General features: G+C 39.3%; 1 protein-coding gene across 1 annotated transcript in view; it reads left to right on the forward strand.

Moving 5' to 3' along the window:
• The first annotated feature begins 166 nt into the window (after nt 1-166).
• GALNT1 (polypeptide N-acetylgalactosaminyltransferase 1) overlaps nt 167-19,231 on the forward strand; it is a 94,662-nt gene continuing 75,597 nt past the window's right edge. Inside the window, exon 1 of the mRNA XM_067291165.1 lies at nt 167-577. The gene's annotated coding sequence lies outside the window, so the exon portion shown is untranslated. The remainder of the gene's footprint in view (nt 578-19,231) is intronic.

Here is a 19,231-nt window from a genome sequence, read left to right on the forward strand (position 1 = left end):
CGCGGCTCATAGCCGCGCCCCGGGTACCCACCCGCCCCGCTCCACAGAGCCATTGCGCAGCACGCCTCCCACATCCGGGTGAGCGGCGGAGCGGGGCGGGGCGCGCGCCGCGGCCGTAACCACCCCGCCCCGCCCCCTGCCTCCTGCCCCCGCCCCCGTGCCGAGGATGGAGCCGCGGCGCTGAGGAGGGCTCGGGCGGCTGCGGCGCGCGGGAGAGTGGCGAGGGGCGGCCGGAGGCGCCGCCGCTGGGGGACTGCGGCTGCTGGCCTCAAGGCGCGGAGGGAGGCGGCGGCTGCTTCGCGGGGCTGTGCGTAGCCGTACCGCGCCCGGCGAGCGCAGGAAGAGGGGGGCTGAGGCGGCGGCGGCGGCGCAGTTCTCCCTTCCTGGCTGCGGAGCGAGGCGGAGAGAGGAGGCGCCGGGTGCCCGCGACCGGCTGCCCGGCTGCGCCACGGCGGCGGCGGGTGGGAGCGGCTGGTCGCCGCCGCCCCCCGCAGGACCGAGGCCGCGGGGCTCCGCTCGCGGGCCGCCGGCGGCAGGAGCGGGCGGCGGGGCCCCCGGCGTCGGGCACGGCGGCCAGGTGAGTGCGGGCGGCGGCGCCGCGCCGCGGCCCGTCCCGCTTTCCTTGCCCCGCGGCTCGGGGCGGCTCGGCTCGGCGCGGCTCGCCTCCTCCCCCCGCCTCACCGGGAATGCAGGAAGGGGAAGAGCAGCGCTGCCGCCGCGCCGGGCTGGGGGCGGTGGGGGCGGGGGGAGGTGCCGCCTCCCCGCTGCCCGCCGGCGGGGGGGCCGGGGCATCCTGCCGCCGCCCTGGGCGGCGAGGGAGGCGCTGCGTGTCGGGGGCAGCGGGGAGCCCCGCGGCGGCATCCCTGGCCCGGCCCCGCTGTCACCTCCGGGTCGGTCACTTAGTGGTCGTTGTGTAACGCGGGGCGAAATATTTTAGACTCTTATTTGGCGGAATCCGGATCAGGCTTATTTTGTTTCCCTTTAATTCATTTATAAAGCTGAGGAAAATTAAGGCTGTCGTTCCAAGTAGCTGCCTGAAGCAAGTTAGTCCTCCTGTGTCTTTACCCGTGTTAACAGAGGGCTGGTACCTCCTTCCACCCCAAGAAAGCAGAAGTCGTCATGCTGTGTCCATTGCCACCCCCCTCCCCGCATTATTATTAAATATGGCCACGTTTTTAGGTCCTGCTTGTTTTTAGCAGTCCCCTGAACCTGTCACTTTGTACACTTACAGGAGTGAGATACTGAAATGGAAACTGATTTTTTTTGTGCAGCAGCTGCTGAGAGAAATAACTTTTATGGCTATCGAACCAGCATCTTATGTTTATATAAATTATGTGAGCAGCACATGAACGGTGAATGAACGTTAACTAACAGCTGTGCAAAGCCGAAACTATGTAACTAACTGTGTATTTTTATACACTGCTGCTCTTAACTTAGCTCCTTTGCAAAGGCAGTGAAGATCATGCTACTCTGAACGCTCGGAACACCACAAAACTCGTTTTTCTTGTAAATACAAAGGGTTGTTTATAGTGGAGAAAGCATTTCACTTTCCAGTGCCAGCTTCATCGTTTTCTGTGACTTGGAATTTTGTCCGTGTCCTTCTGTCATGTTGGCCTTTTATAAGTGGTATTGCTAGCACTCTGAATTTGAATTTGTTGCTTTTTGTCAGGCTTATCTATAAAACATGAAAGCAAATCAGAGAGGAATATTTCTCAAATGACTGTAGATAGGGAGATTGTGGCAGCATGGTTGTCATCAGGAAATGATACATAATGGTACCTGGTAAGGGCACCACATACGAGCCACCCTTGGGATGAAGGGGATAATGATAATGCTTCAACTATTATTGGATGCTCTCTGGCTTTTCAGAATTGTAAACTGTGTGAATGAAGATACTTTATTCCTTAATTTGGAACAGTGCAATTCAAAGACACAAATGAAAATCATGGAAATGTTTTAAAAATACCATGTGACAGTCATTGCATAGCCCGATGGTGAGGTGGTGCAGTTCCACTTTTTTATAAAAAAAAACTTGCACACACACACCCTTCTCCTACACTCCCCCCCCCCGTTATCCTTATCATCTCAAACTGGATTTGTTAAAACACATCCAGGAATCGGATATACGTCGAAAGAATGGAGGTACTTCAGTATAAATTTCAAAGCCAAATTGCTGTTTTGGCAAAACAGAATCCTGCTGTTTTGTTTCTGGAAGAACTTCCTTGTCTTTGGTTCTGTCCTTTCTTTGTTGCACGCACATCGTAAAGCTGCGTATTAGCTGTCAAGTTGTTAGATACCTTTTTTTCTTCAAACAGCATGCTATTTCTATGATAGTCTTTGAGATAAGAACAAAAAGTAGTTTTCCAAGGACACTCATCTAAAAATAGGGTACTTCGAAATACTTAAATCAACTGAATGTAATTTAAATTACATTAGGTTTAGTTCATGAGACAAAGGATTCTTGAAAGATTTTGCATTTTATATTTTGCGTGACTTCAGTGCATGTGGTAAGTGTCAGACTATCCACCTGGCAGGTTGAAGTTTGATTTACAGGACCAACACAGCATGGTCCTCAGTTTCACCATCTTCCTCAGTCTGTTTCTTTAAAGATCTTCTGTGTGGAAGTACAGAAACTATCTCTAGATGTAGGTTTGACTGTATTGGGAGCCTTGAGTGCCTACAATGAAAAGCCCTCACCTAAAAGTTAAAACTAAACTTTTTTTGTGTGTGTAAGATGTATTTAAGCTCACTTTAAAAATTGGAGTGGTGCTTTTGAGAATAATACTTTTTCATACTCATAAATCATTTGCTTTGAACGATAATTCTGTTTTTCTTTTTTATTTTTGTTAAATTAGCCAAAACCTGGAAGTCTGAAATGCTATCAATGAGGTCAAGTTATATTGTATGTTTTGCATTCTAGCATTGCTTTTTAGGATCTTGATTTTGAAAGTTTGCTTGGAAGGTGGTTCCCCGCCCCCCCGCCCCCTTCCCCCAGTAGTTCCATTTTAGTTCAGTTTGAGTTTTGGCCAACACAGTCACTTGAACATTGGAATTGTCACAGTGGAGCTTATTCAGAGTTCATCTGGATGAATATCTTGTTGCAGATAGTTTTGAGAAGTGTTACAGGAGACATGTTGAATACTTCTGTCTTAGTACAGATCTCATACTAATACTTGACAGAAGTAGACTTGAATCCTTAACTGTGATGTTCCTTATTCTGTTCCAGGCTTTTGTTAACTATAACTCATACATGTCAACTTTGAATCCTTTGACTATTGAAATTATTTTCCTTTTGTTTACTTTGTTTAGACTAGCTATAACTGTGTATTTTTCCATGTCTTGCTTCATAATTCTTTTCTTCATATTAGCAATACAAATTTCTAAATCTGCTCATGCAGGTTTTTTCAGATATTTCATCTAATCCTGCAGCAGCCTTTTTTGAGATAGTGATGAAGAATGAGCCACTAATTTTATATGAAGATATCACACTTTTGTTAGTGCTTGTCATTGGTCCTCTTGAATCTTGGACATTTTTAATTTACAAGAGCTATGTTCTCAGATTGAACAGAGGTAGTCTTTGAGTTCTACCTCTTTTATACTAGATCTAGTGAATTTAGAATGTTGCTGACCATATTAATAAGTCTGTTTTTAATTTTCAGTACTACCCCTTTTATATTTACCAACTTTGAGTTTCATATGCTGCTGTATTGCCTGTACATCATGGTTGATTAGCTGCCAGTTGGTTACATTTCTGGTCTTCTGTCCTTGACTAACCCATATAGCTGTTACTTTTTCTACTTTCTTTTCCAGATTGTTAATGAGTACCTTTAAGTGTCACTTGCTTTATGGATCCTTGAAGCATCCTGATTTTAACCTTTTGTCATGTTGAAGTTTGACTATGTATTAATAGTCTGAGCTTCCTGTTTCTTAGCTAGGAATAAAACAAATTCTTTAAAACAAAATATAATTGAAATCTGCAAAATATGTTTGCAGTATTGTAATCATGGACTTTACTCAAGTTTAGTACCAAATCTATTCTTGATAGTAGTATTCTAAATTTAATTGCCCAAAATAAAACATTTTAACTGTATCCTTGTCATAAAAGCATTTTGACACCATCTTCTGCTAATTCTAGCAAAGCCTTTTTTCCCTTTTAGAATCTTTCTAGCAAGCTTAGTCCATTATGTGAAAAAAACGCATCATAAAAATCAATGGAATTGATATACTTTTAGCTAATGTATTAAAAAGCTTGCTAACTGCTCTATTATTCATTTTTTGATTGCTTGAATACTGCTTTACTCTATGAAATACAGAGGTTCTTAAGAGACATTCACTTTCAGTTAAACTAGAAGCTTGTGACTTTGAACATTGCATAAATATCTTGCATATGTACTGTTATAATAACTCCCAACTCCTTGAGGCGTTCTTAACATCAGGTTCATATAAAGGGCTGATTATAATCTACTAAAGAGTATTAACTTAAATTCTAAAACCCTGGGCTACACAGGTTACTGAATGACAGTTTATAGTTTCTTAAGGGAAATATGTCTTTGATTTCTTGTATCTTTGTCTGAAGGTTCAATGGAACTGAGCAGTAAATGTAAAAAGATTTCTTTGGCTGACAGCCTCAGTTGTTGCTGAAAGGAGATGTGCATGGAAACCTGGTTGGTTAAGAAAAGGTTCCCTTAACAAGGTGGTTCCTGTTGATTATTTTGCTTGGTATCACTTCCCACCCATGCTTCTGTTACCCAGAGGTTAGTTTTCAGGCATTAACCCTACTCCCCCTCCCTCTGCCTTTAAGTGCTAGATAATGGTGGTATGGGACTTGATTGTGAAAGGCCTTCAGAACTTTATTTTTTTGCCAGGGTGTGTCTGTGTGTGTGTGGGGGGGTTTTTTTCCCCCCTCTTTTCCCCCCTCTTTTCCCCCCTCTTTTCCCCCCTCTTTTCCCCCCTCTTTTCCCCCCTCTTTTCCCCCCTCTTTTCCCCCCTCTTTTCCCCCCTCTTTTCCCCCCTCTTTTCCCCCCTCTTTTCCCCCCTCTTTTCCCCCCTCTTTTCCCCCCTCTTTTCCCCCCTCTTTTCCCCCCTCTTTTCCCCCCTCTTTTCCCCCCTCTTTTCCCCCCTCTTTTCCCCCCTCTTTTCCCCCCTCTTTTCCCCCCTCTTTTCCCCCCTCTTTTCCCCCCTCTTTTCCCCCCTCTTTTCCCCCCTCTTTTCCCCCCTCTTTTCCCCCCTCTTTTCCCCCCTCTTTTCCCCCCTCTTTTCCCCCCTCTTTTCCCCCCTCTTTTCCCCCCTCTTTTCCCCCCTCTTTTCCCCCCTCTTTTCCCCCCTCTTTTCCCCCCTCTTTTCCCCCCTCTTTTCCCCCCTCTTTTCCCCCCTCTTTTCCCCCCTCTTTTCCCCCCTCTTTTCCCCCCTCTTTTCCCCCCTCTTTTCCCCCCTCTTTTCCCCCCTCTTTTCCCCCCTCTTTTCCCCCCTCTTTTCCCCCCTCTTTTCCCCCCTCTTTTCCCCCCTCTTTTCCCCCCTCTTTTCCCCCCTCTTTTCCCCCCTCTTTTCCCCCCTCTTTTCCCCCCTCTTTTCCCCCCTCTTTTCCCCCCTCTTTTCCCCCCTCTTTTCCCCCCTCTTTTCCCCCCTCTTTTCCCCCCTCTTTTCCCCCCTCTTTTCCCCCCTCTTTTCCCCCCTCTTTTCCCCCCTCTTTTCCCCCCTCTTTTCCCCCCTCTTTTCCCCCCTCTTTTCCCCCCTCTTTTCCCCCCTCTTTTCCCCCCTCTTTTCCCCCCTCTTTTCCCCCCTCTTTTCCCCCCTCTTTTCCCCCCTCTTTTCCCCCCTCTTTTCCCCCCTCTTTTCCCCCCTCTTTTCCCCCCTCTTTTCCCCCCTCTTTTCCCCCCTCTTTTCCCCCCCTATTGTCTATTGTATAGACTACTGTTCTGCATGATAAGATGTCCCTTAAACTTTTTGCATTTATTACATTTGCAGAAGAATCCCATTACTATTAGTAACAGTGTTACTGTGACGTTAGTGAAGACTAATGTATAGTGACATGATACAAAACTGATGTCCAGTGACTAGTGAAGTGTTAGTGTACTGTACTGTTAGTGAAGAACAGTATGAAGCAACAGTTTGTTGCTATGGAAGTTCAGACTGTAGGACCAACTGAAGTACAGCTGCTCTGAAGTTTGTTCCAAATGCAGGAGGGAAGAGGTTTTGCACTTTTTTTTTTTCCTTTTTTTCCTCCTGTGCCATGCTAATATCAACTTTTGGAACCTTTACTCTGTTAGAAAATTTATCAAAAAGATCAGTTCAGTGTTCTGCTGTTTAGTTGAAAGTGTATTAGCTTCCTTTGGAGGTGGAATGTGTGAATTGCTCTTTTGTTCCACAGCACTAGTCTTTCTTTTTAAAACTTGGCTTATAAATTGTAAGGCGGTGTAATTAACGCTGGTAAATGTTTTGGAAAGTCTACTTTATTTCCATTAGTGTTAGTGTTGGTTAAGCTGCACAAATGGTAGAATCCCTGGGAATTTTTCTGTGAGATTTCTTACTGTAGATTAACTCTTACCATTTTTCTTGCAAGTAGTATATCTTTGTAACAGGATGTGGTACTAATTTTGTATTAAGTTCCAATAGCTCTTCATGTGAGAGAATTCTGATTTGTGACTGAAGTCATATGACAAAATTTATCATCACAGTTATGTGGAATAATTGAATTGGCACAATATTCCCCATCCAAATTGCCTATGAAAACTTGTCAGGGCAAGCAGCAGGGTATACATGATCTTTGACTTTTTTTTAACAGCACGTCAGGATAGAGTCCAGAGCTTCAGCTGCTGCTTCTTATCAGCCTCAGAAATTATTTATGATAATATCACAGTGCATAAATACATTATATTAAGTAGTTCTACAGGAGATGGAAATACTGTCTTCATTCTACAGGTGCAGCTTGGTTGAGATGAACAGAGACTGCAGAATTTTGGAACCTAATCTGATTACTTTCCTATAATCATAAGTCGCCATTATCATATCTTTCTCCATGCCATTTACACCTGTACTCTGTATGCTAGCAATGCTTTAGTGCAAATTGTGAATGATAATCAGAATTACATTGAAAATTAGAAAGGAAGTGATAACACCAGGATTCTTTTGGGGAGAGGGAGCAGGAAACGTTTTAGTTCTTTGGAGGGTCTGTGAGGGATATTGGTAATGGGTTGGAATCAGTTGTCAGCAGGAAAAAGGTTTGGAGGCACCCATTAAATATTGAAATAAAGGAGCTGACTTGCTTAAGAAGAAAAAATTAACCTAATGACCATGGACCTCTATAAAGTGAATGAGGTATCTCTCACTGGTCTTAATCGGATGTCTCCACAGCAGTATTCTAAAATGAGTTCCACAGTGGCAGCCAGGGCTAGGACAAGAATTAGGACCAAGCATAAAGCCTTCTCCCACCTCTGCCAGAAGTGGGTGACAAGCTGTTGTAATTTCATGTGGTTACTTCTTAACTTTTCTAGGTAATGCTTGTGTGTGTCTGTCCATCTGTCTTGCTCCTTTAAAAAAAAAAAAAAAAAAAAAAAAGATTTCTGAATCTTAAGATGGTGCAAATGCAAATTAGTTGTAGATGAAAAGTGATTGGTCAGTTGTGCTTTCACTCTTTCTGTGACATTCATCAGTTTGATTACTATTAAGAATAATTTAGCATTAAGAACAACCTGGGATAATTTCTGTATATTCTGCTTCTGACACTTCTGCATTAAATCCATTGAAGAGAGAACATTCAGTGACAGGTCCTTTTTTTTTAAAATATCTTTAAGGACTCATTTAAGTTAAACTAATGGATTTATTTACTTTTCAGTTCATTGTGTACTCAGACTAATTGGGTTTGATACACTTTCAAACATAGAAGCTGAATCTTAATTCTAAATGGAAAACTCAACTTTGACTATTGTTTCTAGAAAATATTTCTGGAAGAAAATATTTCAATTTGTGCTGATTGGAATACTTCTTTGAATATCCATTTTGTGAGATAGTGACTGTCATAAAGAAGTTAAGGATGCATTTCAAGAGCATTTATCTTATTTAGACCATTTTGTGGTTTTAAACTCTAATGTCTGTAGTATCATGTGAGTAATGGTAGTCTGATATCTTTGAAAATGGCTAAAGATAGCATACCAGAACAGTCTTGTTCCAAAGAGATATTTAGAATAACTGGTATACCTAAACTATCTAAAAAAACATGCAAACAATGTCTGACTTCATTTAATTCTTTTCCGATATATTGCAAAATTTTGCATTTTTTTTTCTTCAGGGCTCACAAATCAGAAGTTTAGGAATGTAAGCATCTATATTTTAGTAGTGTAGTAAACCTACATCATTTTCAGTTTTCAAATTTTGAAGATAGTGCACATATATACCTATCATGCTACAAATATTAAGCTTTGTAGAGTGCAACAGAGGTAATGCAATTAAAATATGCTTGTTTGAAATAAATCTTTCAAGCAAAATGGACCCTGTCACTGAAAGTCCTTTTTGTCCTCAAAGAAAGGCTATAAAATGGAAGTCCTTTTCCAGGCTGACATTTCTAAATATTTGATTTTTGTGGAGAATTTCTTGAACTGAGAGTCTCAGAAATACTAAGTTGTGCGGCTCAATATCTTTTTGGAGTAAGAAAGCACAGCACCACCTTCAGGAGTCTTACTGCATGTTAAAAATATGGTAAATCCTTTGTTGTGCTCCAAACTTCCAAGGCCTTTAGGTTTTTACCACAACTTGCACCTTGCTCCCTTTTTAGGCACTTTCTGTTTTACCAGATCTTATACAGAAGGAGTTGCATGTAGGTAGGATGAAAAAATACAGCACATTAAGCTTGCAGTTGCCTGAAACTTATCTTTAATCAGTCTAAAGTATCTGGCCTCTTTAAAGAGCAGTCTGTTGGCTGATAGCATTCTGGAAATGGAGTGTAAGCTATCTGTGGGGAAAAAACTCCCATCTGCTCAGTGGTGGTGTTTCTTTTGCAACTGCTGCTGTGGTTTGTGTGGGCATTGAAGTGAATTAGGAGAATAATGTGGCAGGAAAGGTGCGTAAGAATTCTTCCTTCATTGTAAAAGCCAAAGTTCACTTCTGCAGCAGAACAGAATGGACCAGCTGCTGAAATGTTAGATGGCATACTTCTCAGAAATGTTTTTTGAGCTTCAAATCAGTTTTAACTTCTGGCATCGCTGCTTTTATTTTTATGAAAGTTGGATTGAAATGTTTTCAAAGGGTATGGATCAACATCAGTCTTAGGTACTGTTCCTGCTGTGCAGAGTTCCAGAACTAAATGGTCAATTATTTAGCCTTCAAACTAATTCTGACAGGTTGAAAGCATAAGAAGTATTGGTAGCATAGCTTTAGGAAAACTAGCGTTCATTATAGGTTTAACATGCTTTAAAGTCTGTATTTGATGTTCAGCTATGAATAGATTCATTCAATTGCTAGGAACTGTGTTAACATTTCATCAAGTGTAAGGTCATTTGTATACTTGTATTTGAAATACTATTTTGTTGTACAAAATGTTAGTCAGGCAAAACTTGGTTACTTGACTATCCAGTAGTTCCAGCAGCTCTAACAGACTAGTGCAGAAAACATTAAATAATCCATAAAGTCATATAAAAGTACAGTTGGAAGAAAAATACCTCCCTGCGGTACCGCAGAAGCAGAGCTACTCTGACAAAAGCATGTGAAAAGTCTTACCTTATACATTCAAAAGGCATATGGTATGCTTGCTAAAAGATGAAGGACACTTTTTTTGGGGGGGGGGTATTAGACATTCAAGTACTATTTCATAATACTATTTCCATTATTCTGCTATGCTGTTATCTCATCAAAGGAAATAAGGATGTTAAGGGAAAAAAAATTATGGACAGTTTCAGAAAGGAATCTAGTGAATAACCAGACCCAGTTAAAACACTAAATCAAGACATACCTTGTGTGTGCAGGTCCAGCATAAAACCTTTCTCTTTATTAGAATGTGTTCATCAGGGTATATATCCAATTTTGCATTACAGTTCTAAATCATATCTGCAGAAGTAAGTTTTCAAAAATGTAAGATGACCAATACCTAAAAGAAACAAAGTCATCTTGTATACTGACTTTGTTAAATCTTTAAAAAAAGAAACCCCATAAAAACCAGAAAACCAAAACCCTTATTTCTAGAAGTAATTTATTTTCTTTCCTCCCTCAGGTTTCTTTCTTTTAGTCCCTTTTGGATTTTGTAGAGTTGTTGAATCACATCTTTTATTTTGCTTTTCCATATCCAGGAAAACTAATCACTTTTCTGCAACCAGTTAATGCTTGAAATCTGTTGTGTGCAAGAAATGGATTGTTCCAATCTCAGCTGTGATCTGATTTATAGAAGTGCAATAATATTTTATTTTCTTTCTCTGGATTATCTCAAAGCTTTTTCATGCTGTTTTGGACTGTTTTGACTTTTCCTCACCTCCTCTTTTTTTTTTTGACAGAGTAAGAACTTTTTAGGCTGAAACAATAGTTTCTCTACATTTCATGTGCATTACGTATACTTGAAAAATGCCTACAATTTTTTTTAACCACACTTCACTGTTTTGAAAAACTTTATAAAACGTCTCAACTTCTGCCAGGAAAACCATGCCTTCTATTTTCTGTACATCATGTGTCATCCACAGCTTGGGGGATAAGACTGAGTTGTGGTCACTTGTATTACTCCACTAGGTTGGATCACTGTAGGGTTTTTAAATGAAGAAACCAAAATGGGATGGTTTTAAAAGTGAATAGGCTTTCTTTATTGATGCTTCTGTGTAGAAGAGCCCAGACTTTGATAGTGTGCAAGTCAGGGACTGATCTCCAAATCAAAATTTTGGCTTTGAGATTCCTTGTAGCTAAATTTTCAACTGTGAGGCTGTAAAAATATTTGAAAACAACTTTCTCATAATAATCAAGCCATGTTTTGTTGTAGAAGCTAATAAGATGGTGATTTGCTATAACTTCTGTCTGTAGGGATGATCTGTACAACCTATTTCTTGTGTCTGGTCCACAGAAAAATTTCACATTATTCTAAGGGCCTGTGTTTGCTGTGGTATCCATCACTCCTAACCCATGCTGGCTAATTGCTAGTTTAAAAGAGCTCACATTGATTACTGTTGCAGCATACCAGCTTTATGGTTTTCTGTCATTTGTGATTTCTCCATTTCTTCCTTTTGCCCGAGTATGTAATGGGTGGTTGGGTGTATCATTAATTTTTATTCAGAAGGATGTGGTAATTTTTCAGGGGTGGGAGAGGATAAATGTATTTGGAACAAGCCAAAATAATAAAAATTCCTAGTAACTTTGTGGGGTTTTTGACATCTAGTTTGAAATGTCTTGCAGACATCGCTATCTGAAAGTGAAGCTCAACAACTTTTCAAAATCATCGCTGTAGTGTAACTGGAGTTTTTCAGAAAAAGGAAAAACTCCACCTCAAAGTCAAGTTACTGAAAAAGTTCATTTTACTATTACTGGTACTTGGAGGGTATGCAAAAATGGCACGATGTTTTATATTTTCCTTTGTACATGAGTTCTTGACTTAATTTTATTGACTAGTGGTATTTCAGTGTATTTTGAACAGCTTAATGAGTTCTCTTCTGTTTTAACAAAGTATTAAGCCATAACATGGAAGGCAAGCTAAGATATGTCAGAAGAGAGAAACAATATTTATTTAACAGAAAAGTGATGACTGGCATGGTTGAAATAAATTGAAATCTCTATGTGGCCAGCCATATTGAAGCAGAAATGAACACAATGGCCTAAGTGACAGCTGCTGTTTTTAAGGAATTCCCAATCTGACTGGAGTCAGTTTGGCTGCAGAAAGGGGGATCGGTTTGGTTCTTGGTGGCAGCAGCTGGAACAGTGCTGTTCTGGGATCGTGAAACTTGTCACGGGCTGAACAGTCACTGTCAGAACAAGGAGAAAAAAGTTTAGCCAGTCTTATGCAAGTAGTTATTGAAGAGTTGGCTTCCTTTTTGAAAAGAGTGTTTGTTTCAGATGAGGAGTGGAAGAGGGAAAGAATTTATTTATGAACAGTTTGAATGCTTATGGAGGAACATTAGCAGAAAAGCTTGAAACTTATGAAATCAACTGTATATAGACTAGAAGAATTTTAAGAGGCCTCTAGCCGTCTTAAAATTGTTTGTGTCTGAAAATCTATTGTAAGTGAAAATTTGTGGAGAAAATGCTGTTTTCTGTACAACTTCACAAAGAAATCTGAATAGAGCAATAAACATTTTCTTTTCTACATGGTTCTTCCAGCTATGAGAAGAACTAAAGAAAAAATGTAATATATGAAAAATTTGAAGGATATATGAAATATTTGTAGCCACTCACTTTGACTACATCTGTTTGAATCAAATGTATGGTTTTCAAGTAACGGAAGGGGCATTTTCTTAGCTGTACCATCATCGGCTAGGGTCTGTTCTTTGCCTGCAGCTTCTCTGCTGAAAGACTGGTATCATATGTCCAATATGGCAACATCGTGCTGTTACTGTCTGTGTTGTAAAAGCTAATAGCATAGTGGTTAGGTGAATCCTTGCCCCAGTAAAACATCAGAATTGCTTTGTCAGGAGTAGAGAGGTTGCCATTTGACACCTTTATATTCAGTTTGGTCTCCTGAGAAAACTGGGTTGATATGATTGCTCCGTCCACCTTCAGTCTTCCATCACCCTCCATGTCTGTCCCTGTCCATGCTCCCCCCCCCACCCCAAATAGCTCATAGGCTATTTTTAGTCACACTTGCTGGGGGAGGGAGGGAAGTCCCCAAAATACCAAATTGCTGTAAGTTTGGAGAAAATGAGTGCTGAGGCACAAGAGACACAAATTAATGCTCCTGATGGAGGCTGTGGGGGGAGCTCAGCAGTTGCCTGTTCTCTTTTGGCCAGCCAGTTGACCAGTGAGCCATTTCTTCACTGACCAGATGGCACATGTGAACCTTGGAACAAGTCATAGCATGTGATGCTTCTTGCTGAGTTGGTAATTAAGAGACATAGGAAAGATGTAATAATCTCATGTGGGGAATGGAGGTTTTGAACGTTGAGGGAGAAAGGAGAGCTCATAATGGACAGTGGCAAGGTATTGAGGTTATTGCTGGTGACAGAAATATATGGGACATCAGGCTTCCTGGTTCTGTTTTTCACAGGGCAAGATAACTTGTGTTTTATTGTGGCAAGGGCTGCTTGAAGATGCACTGTAATTTATTTCTAAGCATCAACTTTTCCAAAGATATTTTTCAATGTGCTGCTTGCTCCTACTGCAGCTGGTCTTTTTAAATTATAAAGAAGCAGCCAGCTGCTGCTACAGGGTATTTTTTTAGATGAACACACTGCTGCAAGTTAAACCACTTTGCTTGCATTTATAAGTAGCTGGTTGTGTTTCTTCTCCCCAACACAAAGCTTCCATAGTTTGCTTATAAACTTCTAAATATGGGTTTACTGAATATTCTTTTATAAGACAGGAATGATTTGCTATCTGCTCATAGAAGAGATAATTAGCTCATAAAGTGGCTATTTTTAGGTATAGTATCTCATGTTGTTCTTCTCTTGAAAAGCTAAAAAGAATAGCGGGAAAGCAGACTGCAAACAAGATATAGATAAGATTAACGTATTGTTCATACATGTAAAGTACGTAAGCCAATCTAATTAGGGAGTGCTATAATCTAGTTCAGTTGCTTTCCAAATACTGTGAGGAAAAGCAATGAAAGAAGCTCCAATCTACTCTCTTCAAACTAATATTTTCTCCATTAAAATTAAACCAGATACCTCATTTAGAAAATTGAGGCTTATTTCTTCAGAACTGTGACAGCTTCTTGGGCAGAAGGATTGCAGGTGAAAATTAATAAAGGGACTGTCTGGTCAGACTTTCTTCAAATTCCACTGTTGGATATTTAGTTATGACCTCCTTTCTTTGGTGGACAGGTATTCTACACTGTAATATTCCAGAAAGGAAAAGCTTACCTGCTTTTGAATAACAGTGTGTTTGTAATAATATTCTCCTGCTTTTCTGAACGAACAATATGATTTTAAGTACCTCATTGTTATTAAGAAATAAGATGTTAATGCAAGTTTGGTGCATTCTTAAGTGTTGATACATATGCTTTCACTCCCTTTTTTTTTTTACCTGAATTCTCTGCTGTTTCTCTACTGTAGCATTTCAAGAACTTCCTTGTCATCAAAAAGGTAATTGGTAGAAGAGAGGTTGTTTCAAGTCATGAAATGAGCACATCGTAAGTTAAAGGATAGGTTGTCTTAAGGTGTCTTTTAACTATTTTTCATTTGTTGCTAATGGCATATTAATTTTGTCTCTCTGATTTGCCTAACTGGGTTTGCTCTGTTTTTTTAGCATATTAACAAGAATTTGTAAATTACATGTAATATAATACATCTTGTTACATCCAAATTTCTATTTGTTGTGGTAATGTTCATGGGTCATTGACATTTTTTTCAAAGACTTATAAATATATAGCTGGGTCACAGAATATTAAAATACTGTACTGCTGGCTACTCAGCTTGTAATTATTGCAGAATCTGAAATAATGAGCTGAAATAATCTGAAATAGAGAGCTGCTACTTATAAGTTTGTCCGTATTAATTTTCTATCAAAGTAATTTGAAGCTAAGTATTTATGTGTCATACCATGACAATTTAGCTTAGGTATTTTGATGGGTGGTCTCCTGTTTTGGTGGAAGCCTCACAGGGAGGTAATTGTAAGTCTTAAGTTTCCAGTTGAAGAGAAGGTCTTAAAAATGCTTTTTCAGCTGGCAGTGTTTCTCTAGCTACTAATGATGAATTGGAATTCAAAACTCTTCAAAAAAAAAAAAAAATACTGCATGTTTCCTAGTGTATACAAAAAGGTTAGTTGATACTTCCCATGTAAGCCAATGTTAAGAAATGGTTTGCTAAGGGTGTGAGTTTGATAAGCAGTTGATCTGAAAGCTGAATGAGTTGGCAGGCTCTATTTTGGCCTATCATGAGATGCACAAAAACGTTGAACTTCATACTTGATTTTCTTGGTGTCAACTTAAATATTGTTTTGGATTAAGTGGTTTAAGACAATATGGTAGCCCCAAAGAGTTTCCTGTGTTACTAAAGAAATAATTTAATATTGATTGAACAAAAATACATTCATAACATTTTTATCATTTTATATTTAGCTAAATTTTTAAATGATGTCTTCATTTATTTCTTTTCTGAGCATGCTTGGTATTTTTGGTGCTTGGTGAAGTTGCTCTGTGGTGTAACATCTGCCATTAAAGAAAATGTTCAGGTTTTGTTCTTCTGTAAGTTATAGTTCTCTCTATATACTGTCCTTCCTCACAGAATACCAATCACCTATACTAGCTGACACACTGGTTATTTTATTTTTATTTTTAGGGGCTTTATCTAAAATGTAAATATTCTGGATGTTTTCACATTGCTAGCTAACTTTTGCTGTGACACCTTAAGATAGGCTTCTATCTGGAAGGTTCCTCTTTTGTCCCTTTCTAGAATATTCAAGTAAGAATTATTCCTCATCCCTGAACTAGCTAGATGTTTTGGGGAAGCAAGAATTCATACAGTTGATGTGCTTCCAATTTCTGGAAAATATTAAATGGTTGAATTTATATGAGAATAGCTGATGAAGATTTCCAATAGTGAAGGCGTCTCAGGGCCTGAAGTCTACCAGGTATCAGGCTAATAATTCCTCCCTTGTGCTGTTACAAAGTAGTTCAGGATGTTCCTGCTCCACAGCAACTGCTAAAGAGCTTTTCAAATCAAGATGGAGAAACAAACAGCTGGAGAAAATTTAAGAAATAATTAACAAGTAACAAGCCTGTGAGATTTAATGAAACAGCAATGGCAAGTCTCAAGATTTAAGAGTTAGATTGTAACTTGGTGAGCACATCAATCTGCCACTGCTGCTGAAGGAAACAGTCTTTCGCCCTCTTTACCCTGCTATTCTTTTACTTCCTTAGACCTGGATTTACTTCCTTGTGAACTGGTTTTCAAATTACTCTGGATTACAGCTCATTTTTTGCTAAATTAGTTTTAACCCAAAGCAGTGTTATTACAAAGCAGGAAGCATTGTGGGGATAGGAAGAAATGCTTGGGGACTAGGGGATGTTATAATGCTTTCCTTGAGCTGCAGTGCTAATTTTCAGTGTTTATAATTATGACTTGATTTTAGGCATGATGCATATGCAACCTGGATACCTTTTTTTCCTGGATGCTTCAATATCTTCTGGGCTTGTATGTGTGAAAAGAAAAGCAGTGTGAGCAGCTGACTGGCTCAGCAATTAGTAAACTCAGTGGAACAGGGCATTTCTAGAGTATTTCTTACCCTGTTTTCAGAGTTTGTTATTTCTTACCTTATTTCAGAGTATTTCTTATCTTAAGATTTGCAGCACTATTTGGGAAACTTTATGCTGGATTGCTACGCTGCCGAAGACTGCTTTAAAACAGCAATGTGCTTTTTTGTTGTTGGGCGTGTGGGGTGTTTTTTTTTTTTAAGAAAAGCTAATTCATTATTTTGTTGCCACAGTTTCCTTACCCTTGTTATAATAGCTTGCAGTATTCTGTTTCAGCTGCCAGTTACTGATTTTACAGAGGGGACAAGAAAGAAATTAGGATCGGTATTACTGACTGAATGCATTGTTTTTGAAATTTGATAACACTTCTTATGTTCCTTTGTTACAAACAAAACTTCCTGAAATGGGAACTGATATCTCACCTGAAGCCGGAAAATGTTAGCTTGACTGCCTGCTCCTTAGAAAAATGGAAGAAATTATAATAAAAAAAAAAGGAGGGGGGAATCTTCCTTCTCTTGCAAATAAGAAATGATAGTCATTTATCAGCTCAGCCAAATTTCAGATAGTGCTGCAGGCAGTAGAGCTTTGCTTGAAGACTGATGAAGACATCTGAAACTAGAATTTCTGTGGGAAGGTTAGTATTTATATGTAGAAAGACATATGCTCACTTAAGCAGTTTGTTTTAGGGTATGTAGTCTCCTGTTGACACTGACAGTCTTACTGAAATATTTCAAATCTGACAGAAGGCAGCAAACCATTCATTCTCCACTCCCTTCTGCATGTCTCCCTACAAAATTTTACTTTTAACTGAAGTGTTAATGTTTTCAAAGAACTGGGGTCAGCAGACTAGACTTCTTCTAGGGGTGGTACATATTTCTTCTGTGCTCTATGCTACCTTTCTTTTAAAGTTTATTTTTATGTTCTGTAAGCTTACTGTTCCCTGGATTAGACTCCTTTTAAATAAGCAGTGCATTATTCTGGACTTGCTTTAGAGTTATGATCTGCTTGTTCACCCTTTCAACAGCTGGCACTATTTTGTCCACAAGCTTTTAAGAAGCCCAGTATGTACCTTAGAACTTCAGTCCCCCAATAAGTAAAGGAAGAGAGTGCAGTTTTCTCATTTGCATCTTTGATTAGCAAGTGCTAATTATGTTTTGCAAGAGAATATTTCCTACTTAACTTGTAAGGATTTTTTATGGTTAGATTTACTTCCTAAATTAGTAAATGTATAATAGCCTTTTTCTAGTACTGTATATGGTCATAAAGGATTTAGTTTAGAATAAGTATTGTTTAATATTTATATTTCTTTCACAATGAGGGTACAGAGCTGAATAGACAGTAGACTTTCCTGTGCCAGTGCACTAGAATAAATGATTTCTCTGGGGTTGAACAGACATAATGAGATGTGTGAAGCAATGGTTTTACATTGGGGATTTTCAACCACTTAGCACTTGTTTGTCTTCATAAGAAAATATTATATCATTGAGATCCTTTGTAAATGTTGAAAAGCATTGTGGAAATTTGACATTTGCTTTTACAGTTCAGTAATTGATTTAATTTTAAGCACTGACCATTGTGAAGGGTTAGCCTCAGGGTGTTGCTTAGATACTTTCTCCCCACCTGTTTTCACTAGAGGTATGTTAATTTTCAATAATATGCTATAGATTCTACTACAGTAGTGCGGCATCTTCAAACCTGCTGGCGGCCACATGAATGTTTATTTCCTCTTCTGTAGTTTCCCATGAAATTAAGACTTTTGAAATATATCAAGTACTAATTTTGAGTTTCAGGGAAGAAAGAACTAAACCTTTGGCTAAAACAAATCTGTAGTTCCACTTCTCTACTTAAGGAACAGAGTTGCTATAAATTTTATTATCTCATAATTTGCTTGTTGCTCATGTCACCTGCAAACTGATTTCTTAGCCTGAAGAGGGCTGAGGTTATGATCTTTTAAGAAACATTAGAGCAGCATGTTGTGGCATATTTGAGTGCCCATAATTTTGTATCCCTCTGATCATGTAGGAGGTGATGTAAAATCTTTGTAGTTATCTCAATCTCTGTAGTTCCTTTAAAAATCATCAATGGGGAAATGGAGAATCTGTGTGAATTCACTGTGTGAATTGCTGTCATTATTGGCATTAAATGTGAAAGAAGGATGTTCTCTGAATGTCTGTTCAATACAGACACTTATTCAAATAAGAGAATTATTTTTGCAATCCACAAACATTGTGACTCCTATATGTGGCTCTGGCCAGTGTTTCAGAGTAGCTGGCTAAAACTTGTTTAGGTTTAAATAAAATCTCGGAGTACTGGATTCCAGTGATGCATCACTGTTTTTGTTCTCCAAAATACCTTTCTGGACTGTCAAGTGCCACTCTAGAGTGAGTGCCCTAGCCTTTTTGCAGAGGGTGTTGTGCATGTGATGACAGAACATTTGGCTCTTGGTAAGGGTTGTCTTTACTTATGGAGTTCTCTCGTTACTTTGATTTTTTTCATATTGTATACAATCCCATTCATGTGGATGTTGTTTTTAAAAAATGGATTTTAATTTTTGCTTCCCTCTTTTAACGATCACCTGAAAATTAAAAAAGTTGAAGACATCACCCAAAATATCCAGCAGTATAAAACAGGACAGTAAATGATCAGCAAGGAATATCTTGGCCTACCATCATCCTTATCTAATTTTCATTTTATAAAATATTTGGATTTGATGTGAGGCCTTCTAAGCATAAGCTGCTTGGATGCTGTTTTCTCCAAATTCCAAAATCCCAGCTCCCAAAATTCCACTTTAAATCTGTAGACTATTTATATGGACAGTTTAAAGGAAACATCTTCAGTTTGAACCATGTAACTTAGTAAGGAACATTGAAAACTGGTGCTCGCTGGTAACCTTAGTCTAAGTACTCACAACTGCTATTTCTAGAGGAG

This window comes from Apteryx mantelli, chromosome 2 (assembly GCF_036417845.1).
Source record: "Apteryx mantelli isolate bAptMan1 chromosome 2, bAptMan1.hap1, whole genome shotgun sequence".
Classification (NCBI taxonomy): Eukaryota; Metazoa; Chordata; class Aves; order Apterygiformes; family Apterygidae; genus Apteryx; species Apteryx mantelli.